Source organism: Dermacentor andersoni, chromosome 8, assembly GCF_023375885.2.
Source record: "Dermacentor andersoni chromosome 8, qqDerAnde1_hic_scaffold, whole genome shotgun sequence".
Taxonomy (NCBI): domain Eukaryota; kingdom Metazoa; phylum Arthropoda; class Arachnida; order Ixodida; family Ixodidae; genus Dermacentor; species Dermacentor andersoni.
Genome location: NC_092821.1, coordinates 75,357,936 through 75,370,043, shown reverse-complemented (window position 1 = coordinate 75,370,043; position 12,108 = coordinate 75,357,936). Strand labels below are relative to the sequence as shown.

General features: G+C 52.0%; 1 long non-coding RNA gene across 1 annotated transcript; it reads left to right on the top strand.

Annotated features, from left to right (window-relative positions):
• The first annotated feature begins 2,479 nt into the window (after positions 1 to 2,479).
• LOC129386816 (uncharacterized) lies at positions 2,480 to 4,003 on the top strand. Its single transcript, XR_008614100.1, has 3 exons — positions 2,480 to 2,858; positions 2,939 to 3,055; positions 3,895 to 4,003. It is a non-coding gene; the product is annotated as an uncharacterized lncRNA (long non-coding RNA).
• Positions 4,004 to 12,108: the final 8,105 nt, after the last annotated feature.

Sequence of the window (12,108 nt, the reverse complement as noted above, 5' to 3'; positions counted from 1 at the left end):
CTTTGGCTTTTCGACGGGTATTTCCTGCCACTTCCCATCTTTTTTTCACTCGTCGCTTTGTGAGCACGTGCTTGTTGGCTGCATGAATGGCGTTCATCATGTTCACCGCTCCTGCCATTGCAGGTACAAAATGCCACTTTCTCTCAACCAAGGAACGTTTCCTCTTTCAGCCTTTTTCTCCCAGCTGCTGCCTTTCATCTCTTTCGGAAATCCATGGAGATCCTTCCTTCTTGTACCACAAGCCAGCGTACACCTATTCAGAAAATGCAGGAACAGAGCTGTGGACAGATAAAGATTGTCCATATATATATATATATATATATGGTACGCCTGGTCCAGATACAGCTCTCACAGCTTTATAACGTCAAACGCTAAGCCATTAGTACTTGGTTTCTCGTGCTTGCCCATGTAGTACTCAAAATATTCCTTGGTGTAGCATGCCTTTCTTGGGGTCAGCAAGCGCTCACAACTCGTAACCTAATTTCACAGCTTTTCCTCCTTGGTGTATTACCGAATTCCCGATTGCGCTTTATATCCTTTCATCCACCGAAAGCCTAGTGTTCTCAACATTATTTGGGAGTAATGACACAAGGAAACGCTGCTCCGGTAGAGATGTGGCCATGGTAGCTTGATGATAGATCAGCATGGCCAATGAAATTCATCTGTGCGGCTGTCGCCTCTCCATGAACCATCAGCATCGGCGTAGACACCCGCACACCAAGTTTCATCCTAGACGCCAGCGTTCGTTTCTCCCCTGGCTTTCGCCTCCCACGGGTGTACGTTTCCACCGCTTCCCTTCAAGGTGGCGCCCGCGCTTAGCTCACGAAACGTCTCTTGTCTGCGACGGCGCCTCTTCGGATGACTGGAAATTACTATTATGTTGTTAACTGCCACAACACCAATGTAAACACGAAAGGGTTGATGCCACCAGTGAAATTCTGCTGATTCACAAAAAAATGGTACGAAAAAAGCACACGACAGACATGGATTAATGCGGTGCATTGAAGAAAGTAAGTAAACAACTGGCAAACGAAGCGATCTCGTTCATTGATCACTCGTGAGTGTACGACAGTTTTTACGTGTAATCCACGTGAATTTCATGATTGCTGGGTGTATAGTCATTTTATTCAAATAAAAACTTTCACTTGTTAGACCAGCGCTTGTCCTGTCTTCTTTCTCCTGTGTCGTTTGTGTGTGCGCTGCCCAAGAATGGAAACCACTTCTGTTGCATGCGCTAGCAGTGGCCGGAGTTCACGCATGCTGAGAAATTGAATATGTGCACGTTGCCCTGAACATGACCAGAGTTCATTCCTGCATCACCACTGCACCGATTGATCAAGTTACTGGTCTTGCTTGTGCCGGCATTGCTGAAGCAGAAATGATTACTAATGCTTTCAACTTCCGTCTCTTGACCACTGTTAAAGAATTGCCAAGCTATTTACGCTGCTGCCTCTATTCTATATTGTGGGAGACGTACTAGTTAAAGTTGTGTGCGTATGTCGTATTTGTGCTATGCAGCGATATATTTTGTATATTTCCGCACAGTGTCGATGGAAGTGCATTGTCGCCAACAGAGACAACACGGATTTTATAGCAAACATTTTGTGGGAAACTGCAATAATGACTTCAGCTAACATGCATCGTATGTGCCGACGATTTTTCCGCCGGCACATGCGATGTCGTTTCCGATTACCTGCTCTGCATCACTTACATGGCTAAGCAGACGCTGCATTGCAGCCATGAAAATAATCGTCAAGCGCATCGATCTTAAAGGTAAATAGAAGCGTGTACATCGTCCTTCGAATAAAACGTTGACACACGCACACACAGGCACACACTGCGCACGGTACGAAATGTGCCCAAACGCGCAGTGCAAGAAGCAATCGAGGTGGTGTGAACGAGAGATGGGAGAGATGTACACCCACTAGTTGAATTTTACCCCACATGCGGCACTCTCACGCCGGTGCAACCTGTAGGGTGGGCAACACAGCAACAAAGAAGGTCAAGCGGAAAGTCAGAGAGGCTGAAATAATCTCATGGGTGGCAGCAATGGAAAAGAAACGTGCCATGAGTAACTATTATGAGGAAAAAACGAAATCGGGAAAGAAATAATTTGTGATAACTCAAAGGGAAGCTCATTACTTTTCGAAGCGAGATCGGGATGCCTTAGAACACGCATCTATGAAGCGATATATAAGAAGGAAGAAGAAGCATGTGCTTGCTGCGGTAAAGCTAGGGAAACTATGGAGCATGTTTTATTAGAATGTGAAGCCGTCTACCCAGCGGTCGATTTAGGCACCACTGGCCTCCTTGAAGCCCTTGGGTTCAGCGGGAGCAGTGGAAAAATAAACATGTCCGCAATAGGCATTAGTAAGAGGCGATTGGAGGATTGGTGGGAGAAAAGTAGGGAAACGACAAAAAAACGGAGACGAACAAAAGCACAGTTCGCAATAGACGATCAGAAAATTTGTGTGTGGTAGTTCATAGTGCTTTTTTTTTTTATTGTTTAACCGAGGTAGGAAATTAAGCAGTATAATAGCAAGAGCTTGGTGGCGCAACCCACCGCCCCGTTCCAAAGGGGATGCTCATAACATCCATCCGACTAAGGGCATTAGGCACAACTAGTGTTCCTGTTTATGCACCCACAGGGAGCATAGTTGCGCATAGCTTTTCCGGCGCCGCTCGCACCGCTATTCGCCGAGCGCTATCACGTGGCGCAAAATGACGTAAAATGATCAACTGCGCCGCTGCGAAGCCAACTTTACGGATGCGGCGCCGGCTCGTTTCCGTCAGTGCCATTGAAATTGCATTCAGTGGACCGTGGAGCGTGCGTAGCAACGATCGGCTCTGGGTTGTAGGTACGATATTCGACGGTATAAAGTTACTGACTTTGGTGAAGTGCTACGAAGCACATCATTTTGACACTATTGTATTCCAGTGTGACGGGTTGCAGCGCACCAAACTGCACAAGTCGCACGGAAGGTGGCAAAGCTTTTTACGCGGTGCCGTGCGGACGGACGAAACTGACCTGCTCCGAAAGGGACCAGTATGCGAGGTGCGTTCGCCTTGTTTACAGAGATGAGTTCGGCTTGTTTACACTAAAGCAGCATTTATCTCGAGTAACACTCCTGTACACGTTGAAATGCGTACGCCTAGCTGGCATGAGAGGCTGCTCACTTGTGCAATTTTTTGCGTATATGTGCAGCGCGACACAGACGCGGTACAAAGAAAGGAAGACACGTCTGTGTCGCGCCAAGAATGTTGTTTGTACGATTGTGACTATTCGGCTCCTGGACAGTGTGTTCAAAACAGAGTAAATACTAGCAGGTACAATTTGCCCGCTGCACCGTGGATTTTCTTTACTGTTTCTTTTTTATTTTTTGTCGGCGCTTTGATTTTTTGTGTAAGGTCTCTATATTGATGTACTGGTGTCCATTGTTTTGTAGTAAGCGAAAACATCGTGCGCTCCCGCTGATGAGACAGCTGTGATGCAATATATGTTGCTTGTTCGATTAGCCTTATAGTCGACGTGAGGAATGTGAAATTATATTTGTACGTTTAATAAGCGCTATGTTATAGTAAATTAATCTGAGTAGTATGAAGAGATAAAGAAAAGTGTGTTACTCAAGTATTATTGCGCAACAAAAAGGACACAGACGTAAGAAAAGAACACACACCAAGCGCTTCCACTTAATTACGTCCGTGTCTTTTTTGTTGCGCAATAATACTTCAGTAATGGGTTACCAACTTGCCCGGAATGCTGCTCTCAAAAAATGTGTTGTCAAATTACAGTCTGCAACGTGTGAATAATTACTTTGCAGGTTTGTCATTTTATGTGATATAGTGCAACAAAAATAACCTGCTGTTACTCTTAATAACTTGTTGCCTTTCCAGTGGATTTGAATTCTGCCCCCCAAGGCTCCAAGGACCAGCACTTATCCCCTGCTGCCACCATGCCATTGCTCATCCATTCCCTTGTACGAAATAAATTTGATCTAGACGCTCGTGCATCAAAAAGATTCAAGATCTTGAATCTTTTTCCACTTACAGATTTGCAGCTGTTAAGCTTGCGGTACAAATCGTAAAAGTAGAGTTTGCATAAAATCTGCGCATGTGAACATTTTAAATGCATTTAAATCTACATATCTGTACCGCATATATCGAAAAACGTGCAGCAGCTCAACGGTCACTGACATAACTGAATGCATGATATGTCTCTTGGCGACGATCATTATTCGTCTGGTTTCGGCAGCCCAAATGTGCTCACATAATTGTGCACCACTGTCACGTGTGTGAAGTTTTCTTTTAACACCCTTTAAAACATTTCTTGCCTTCCGGCCTCCGCGAGAAAACTTCATATGCATGCTGAAAAACATTGCACCGCTTTCTGTTGCAAGGTAATGCGCGTTTGCACGCGAACTTTTCAGCTGTTCGAGCCACGGGCGTAGTCAGGATTTTATTTCGAGGGATCGAGGGGGGCCCGACTCCTATATATGTACGTTCGTGCGTGTATGTATATATATGCATGTACACAAACTAAAAATTTAGGGAGGTTGGCACCCCTCCGCGGCTACGCCATTCGTTCGAGCGTAGCCTGCATTAAAGTGTCATCTTGCTCAGTGCTTACGAACAATTGCCGCATGTATATAGCTCACGACCAGCAGAGAAAAAAACAAATGGAACACCGCGCGGCATATTTGCCTCCTGCGCGCGCGAGGAGTTGCTTCACTGCAGAGCTGGAACACAACGGCGGACCTATGCGCAACTCTACTCCCTGCGACAGCGTCGCTCGGCGGTGTCGTTGTTGTCTATAGGACTACTTCTTCAGGATTTGCGTCCACGCATATTATTTGTGTTCACACAAATCCTATTTATTACCTCCGCTGTGAAAAAAAACATTAAAAAATAACCAATCCTTCGCATTGGGGCCGAGCTACACCACTGGGAAAGCTGGCGCCACCGTCGGCGTGACGCAGCATGAGGGATTACGTGGACACAGCGGCCGCGTCGGCTTCTTCGGAAGCGTCGAAGCGAGCTGAAAACGAAAGCTTAAAGTCCCACCTGCGCTTCGGTTCTGATTAAGCGGTGAGGCTTTACAGCCTTGGGTGCCTGCTCGACAGCATTTGAAAGTACTATAATAGGTAGCGGCTGCCTTTGGAGGCGTGCAGCATGGTAGGCTACTGATCGGTGCCGCAGTGCCGAACGTACGCAACGGAGCCCGCTGTCAGCCTTAATTATTCACACGTAGCCGCAGGACAAGAAGCTGTGTGAAGCTTGGCTCGCGAAACTTAAAACCGGCAGATAGCCATCGGCTACAACTCGTGTATGCAGCAAGCACAGCCGCGAGGAACATTTCTGTTACGGCGCCGGGACTGCGCGCGATGTTCGGTGAGTAGCAGAAAACGCGCACTGAGACGCTCGCCCGCGCCCGCTGCCGGGCTAATGTCATGATGGTTTGGTCTATGAACTTGTTGATGCTAGATACTGGCAAGTTCACTGGAACGGAAATGGAGTGGCAACACGCACATTAAAAAAAGGCATGGCATATGGTCATGTTTGTGTTTTGAATTAATGCACTGGATTACGAAAAAGAAGCAGAGGGAAATCGCACGCTGAGAAGTCTGATAATCATACAGTGCGAACCAACTTGAGAAATAATATTGAAATATCCAAGAATTTAGAAGACAAGAAAGATTGGATCGTCGCGACGGCACATCACAGTCGCCGTAGGCGCCGAAGTCTCTATAACAAAATTATTTTTGAACAGTTCTGATAGCGTCCACGCAACAATGGTTGCTAGTATACTGTCAAATTCTCATCTGTTGCTGCAAGCTCACGGCACGGTGCGAAAACGCGTTCATAGCGAAAGCAAAACATATATTGTGCGCGGACATGCATGCAGAGGCGCAGTCGGTCACGGCGAACCCGTGCGATCGCTGCATTGAGGCTTCATTCTGTTATACTCCATTCGGTTATGCAGACAGTCCACTACAAGAACATATTTCACATAGTTTACTCTCAGCGTTTGCCTACCTTTCATGCAAGAAGCCGGTTCGGGAGACTCCATGGCGGCGACCGCGCGCAGTGGCGTTCATGCACTGTACGTATTTGGTAAAGAGGTAGCGTCTGTAAACGATTCTGTGCTTTCAGTTTGCCCAAGGTTATAATATCGACAGTCAAGAACTTCCCTCGTTTTGAGAGTACTTACATAAATGTCCAGGAGGGCTGCCGCGGGGTGTTTTTATTGAGCGCCGTAAGCGAAACCTATGAGAAGCGCGCCGCGTACGTGATCCCTCATGCTACGCAAGGGAGGCGCTTCCGGCAGATGGCGACTCCGTAAGTCCTCGCCCTCCATACCGGAAGATAGGGGTAGGCGAAGCTTGTCCTGCGTGCACCTGACTTCGTCACGATTAAGTAACCACAGGGGGATATTCTGTAAGAGTCCACCTAGTGGACTCTCTATTTCCGCCACTGCTGATTGGATGCAGCTGTACGAGCGGGGAGGAGGCGAGCAGCCCTAGCCAATCAGCACCGGCCGACATGGACAGTCCACTAGGTGGACTCTTGCATGACGATTCCGCGAAAGGTCAGGGGGCATATTTATGCCCCGCATCTACCCCGCAACATGGACCCCCGAGTTCCATCAGGGCCGCCGGCAGTCCCGTAGTGAAGCCATTTGACGACGCTACGGCTCGCACGATGAACTGGTTTACACAGACGCAGTGAGACACCCTCGCGGCGACCTCATAACCGTGGTGGTAGCGGATCACAATAGAGGACGATTGATAGAACACACAACAATCACGGCTGGCCGAGCACCGGAAGCGGAGGAAACCGCGATTGCCATATGGCCATGCAAGCGAAAGCGAATACCGTCATCAGCGATAGCAAGCAGGCCATCGGCAATTTCGTCCGCGGTATAATTTCCGAACAGGCGTACCGTGTCCTCACACGGCGCCCCCCAAGCGGCCGGAAAACCCTCGCGTGGATCCCCGCTCACGCGGCTGTGCCTGGCAACGCGTCGGCCCACAGTTTTGCTCGAGATCTCGCGAGCCGATCCTCGTCCGCTGAGGCGGACGGCGTGAACGAAGAGGAGATAGTGATAGGGATCTAAAGAAAGGAAGGACGCTTGATTCTGCAACTCGTGAAGGAGCACGGCGAAGCGTCGTCAGGGGAGAAGGAGAGGGAAGTGAAAGATGATAGAGAAAGAGGGAGGATGTGGCCTAATAGACTCCACTATGCGCGACAGGTGGCAGTCCTCAGTAAAGTTGCCAGCGTTGTAGCGGGCGCTTATATGGTGTCTATTCCCGTGGAACTCCAGCAGGCTTCGCAGCGCAGGGAGCTGTGGACACACCAGGAACAGCAAGTCAGCCTCTGTGGCCGCTGGAAGGCCGTGGCGTCTGTAGGTGTTGATCACTGTGGAGCGTTCCTGCGCCAAGGATGGGCAGGTACAGAGAAGGTGCTCCAGAATCTCGGGGTCCCCGCACCTCTTGCAGGCAGGTGACGTGGCGCGGCCCTTGGCGTACAGCCGGGCCGCAGTCCAGGTGCAGCCAGTCCGCAAGCGCAGGAGTGTGGAACGGTCTCTTCTGGAGAGGCCGTTCTCTGGAAGTGGCTTGGGGGCCCTGCCACTAGCCACTCGGGGGTCCGGGTGAATGGAGGTGAGCAGGCACCGTAGCCGATGTCTCGTGTAGTCCGAAGCCGCTACCGCTCTGGTAACCGGGACTACATCATGATGGGCAGCTTTGGTGTAGGTATCCGCCTCCTCGATCGTTACCCCGACATGTGAGGGCAGCCAGCGGAAGGATATTGGGATTCCGGCAGTGGCTAGAGCCGTTAACTTGGCAAGCAGCAGCACCACTGTAAGTGCTGCCCGCCGTGGGTTGACGAGGGCCTGGAGCGCTGGCTTGGAGTCGCACACCACCGCCACCGGCTGCTGGGGAGGGTGCTCAGCAAGGAAGTCGGCAGCCAGGTGCAGCCCCGCGAGCTCAGCTGCAGTAGAGCTTGCTACAAACGGGAGCCTACACTGCCTGTGACAGGCGAGAGTTGGAACTGTGCATGCCACTGCTGCCGACCCGCTGGGGAGGATGAACCATCCGTGAACACCAGCAGGTGTCGTTCCAACTCCTCCTGGAGCTTGCAGGCTGCCGCCTGCTGCAGGGCTGCGGCTGGTGCTCTCCGCTTGGCTATCCCCTTGAGGGAGAGGTGCACATCCGGAGGTCTGTCATGAGGAGGAGGAAGAGCCACTGCCACAGGTAGTTGGGGAACTGTCTCCTCATAGAGGCGACACAGGCTGCCCATACGTGAAGCCGGCAGGCTCCGGAGCCGGTCTAGGAGAGCCTGGCCGTCTGGTGCGCGATGTAGCCTGTCAATATGCCCCAGTCCCCGTTGCAACATTCGCCGGCCATTCGCCGGCCTCAGCCAGTGTTGCGGCGATCTTGGAGTGCCTTGGAAGCCCCAGGTCATGTTTGATGGCCGTCCTATGCAGAACCTCTAGTTGTGCTTTCCTGGCATGCGTCAGTGAAACCAGCGGCAGGGCATACAACAAGGACGATGTTGCTGCAGCCTTGTTCAGGCACAGGGCCCACTTGGTGGAGCATCCTCGGCCTCGTTGAAGGAGTCGGCCCACGGCTGCATGTATTCGGCGCACCTTGGCGCTGAGGGCCTTAATTAGTAGCCGGGATCCACGTCAGGCGGTGGTCTATGGTGAGGCCGAGGTACGTCACTCTCTGCTTCCACGGAAGGGGGTCGGTGCCGATTCTCAACTGGTGGACGCTGAGGCGGGAGGCAGCCCTCGGGTGTATCAGTAGGGCCTTCGTCTTTGCAGGAGAGACGGTTAAGCCGATGCTCCCGAGGAATGTTGTCACTGCGTCCAGGGCCCCTTGCAGTGATCTCCGGACGGCTGGAAGGCACCGCCTTGGTCCCCGGACCCAGAGCGCCACATCATCAGCGTAGATGGAGCACTGTGTGTGGTACCGGGTGTCTGCCGGTAGTGCGGGTGGCAGACCTGCTAGGGCTGCATTGAACAGAAACGGGCTCAGCACCGATCCCTGCGGCACGCCGGTGGCGATGGCTCGAGGGGTGCTGAGCGCCTGGCCCACTCATACTCGGAACGTTCTTCCCGCAAGAAGGACGGAGACAAAGCGCCTGAGGCTGCCAGTGATCCCGAGGCCATCTAAGGAGCCCTCGATGACCTCGTGGGGCAGGCTGTCAAAGGCGCTCTGCACGTCAAGCAGCACGAGAAGGGCCGCGTCACCACTGTTCTTTGCATCCTCCAGTGTGGCCACGACGTCGGCAATGGAGTCGGCAGTGCATCGGTGACGCCTGAAGCCGGTCTGCTGCTCTGGGCAGTAGTACACCTGCGCGGCGATCCACTCCATGCGTGGCGGGACAATCCTCTCCATCACCTTACAGGCAGCAGAGGGTGCCAGCGACGCTGGGTGCAGGCGCGCCAGCCCCTGTGGTCCCAGCAGCAGCTGGAACTGTCGGTAGCCAGGAACCAGCGTCAGCAGCGGGCATTGGTGCCGCAGCGGGTCCCGGGAGGTGGGCGGCAGGGGCCACACTAGCGGCGATCACCTCTCGTGTTGATGCAAGCAGGCGGCGTTTTTACTTGCGTGAGATCACATTTGTGAAGATCTCTTCATCGTGGAGCTCCGTGGCACGTGGGCTGCTCTGGTTCTGCGTTGTGTTGGCCGCGACGTCGTCTGAATGTTCTACAGAGTCCGCCGCCTGCATCACGGTGTTTTCGCAGACGGGCGTCACAGGCGGGGGCGATGATTCGTCAGAACCTGTCGCCGCTAGCTTGCGCGGGGCTTCGTCGTCACTGCAGGACTCGCTCGGGCGCGAGGACGAGGTGTCCATCGCGTCGTTATCGTCATCCGAATCCGGGAGTGGAGCGCTCGATAGCTTGCTGATTTCCGCAGCTGGGTAAGCGCTGACGGTAGCACTCACGATGGCGGCGGAAGTTACGGAGTTCGGCAAAAGAACCGGAATGTTCGGCGTCTCACGCGGTGCGAGAACCGACGCAGCAGCGGGCGGGACCAGCGAGGCAGCGTCTGCACCGGTGTCCGCGGCCGCGTTGTGAGAGTTGGCGTCCGGTGGTGAAGCTTGACACTCGGTCGTGGCTGGCGTCCCTCGTGCCCCGGTGTCGTAAGCCATCGACGTAGCCAAAGCAGACTGCGGCATCGCCCCGGTAATCGCGTCGCTAGCGGGTGATCCGTGTGAACGCTTGGGCCAGTTGGCGGCCGCGCAGAGCCGCCGTGTCTGCTCCTGGCGTTGAAGGGTCTCCTCGCACTGGGCAATCATGTGCCGAAGAGACCGCGGGCACGCAACGCTCACCGACGCTTGTGCTGCGATGAACGCGTACCGGACCGCCGTGTTCCTTGAGCAGTTGATACCGTGGGGGTGGACGTGTCCGGCTCCATCGCTGTGACCGAAGGGGTGGCACTATGCGCTAGCGTCGATCAAAAGCAACAGTTCGCGTGTGGTCGACTGTTCCACTAGTTGGCAGCTCGAAGGGTGCCGTGGAAGAACCGCGCACAGAGAGAGCGCGGACGCGACTGGTGTCGCGAAGAGGGACGTGCAACAGCAGAGCACGTTCCGGCGTGACCTCTTCCAACGGCGGTTCAGACCACGAAAAGGAGAGACACGAGGAACGAGGCGTGAACGAAGAGGAGAAACACGAGGAACCCTGCGAGACTTATCACGAAATAGCCCATAGGCATCGCTTGAGGCGTCGCGCGCTCCCACCACCTGCCAAGCAACTCATAAAACGCAAGCGGTCGCGTTTAGGCGACTCCAGACAAACGCATACCTACATCCAAAGTACGTTAACAAAATCACAGAGGGCAAGGAAAGTGGCTCTGTTCACAAACAGGGACACTCACACACATAATGTGGGAATGCACCTCGCTCCCGTTTTCTCATCCCTCCGTCAGTAGTGAGACTGACTGGACAGCCTGGCTCAGGTCCGGGGACGCCGACCGACAGCTTGAACTGGTGCACTGGGAGGAGAAGGCCAAGCAGGCCCAGGGCCTTACTTGAGCCCGATCCCTCAGCCACCTCCCCCTTTCCCCTGCCTCCTTTCGATAAAGTTTACCACCACCACCACCACCACCACCTGGGAGCAACTGGGTTTTCGCGTGCGATATTTTCAAGCTTCGCTTGAAAATAGCCGCGTTTTTCTTGGGCTAACATCTCTCTCTGCTGGGCATGGCAGCAGCAAATGTCCACCATATACACTGTAGATACCTGGTATTGCTCAAGATAAACGGTGTTCAGCATTTCCTTCGTTTGCAAATGCTGATGGTTGTATACACACAGAATTAAGCTCGGAAACATTTCGTTCGGGGCAATGAAAGTGATATATTACAAGGACAGACTGGGTATGTGTCTTGCAAATTACATTTAATGGATGAAATGTGATGTTGTGCATACAAGAAATAATGACAGATCAGAGGTACACGTGTATTCTCATCAATAATAATGCTTTAGTATTGTTATTGAGTGTTTATTGCATTTCGTGTACGCCAAAGCTAGCATATGTTAGTGCTTGCGAATGACCGGCCCACCAGAAGGGGGGCTGGACGTACTAGGCAGCTGGCACCAATAATTCTCAAACAAAATAATGAATGAAATTTAAGAACAATACATACTCAAATTAAATGTGATAAATACAAGAACACGCGAAGGTTCAAAGAAAACTGCTCGCATATCAAAGAAACTTGGGAAAAACCTCACAATTGTATCTACTTCCGGCCGCTCTTTCTTTACTTCATGTGTCATATTGAAAAACGATGTATATGACAGTAAATCAGTGCGCGCAAAAAACACATGCAATATATAAGGTTATTGTTCGGAGACAAGCTAAATTCCAAATTATTTTTTGTGTGTTCGCGTGTGTAAGGGTGCAGACCCCTCTTCAGCGGCACGTATCCTGGTCGCATTGAGTAATTTAGGATTTTTTCGTCGCTCGGTGGACGTTTCAATTCCATTTTGAACCATCGCTTCGGCTGTCACTTGTACAGTTTTTGGTTCCTTGCTGCAAAACGGGGCTCTAGAGGCTGAACTGTTGCTGTTGGATCCAACAGACAACCGTAATTTCGGTTCCTT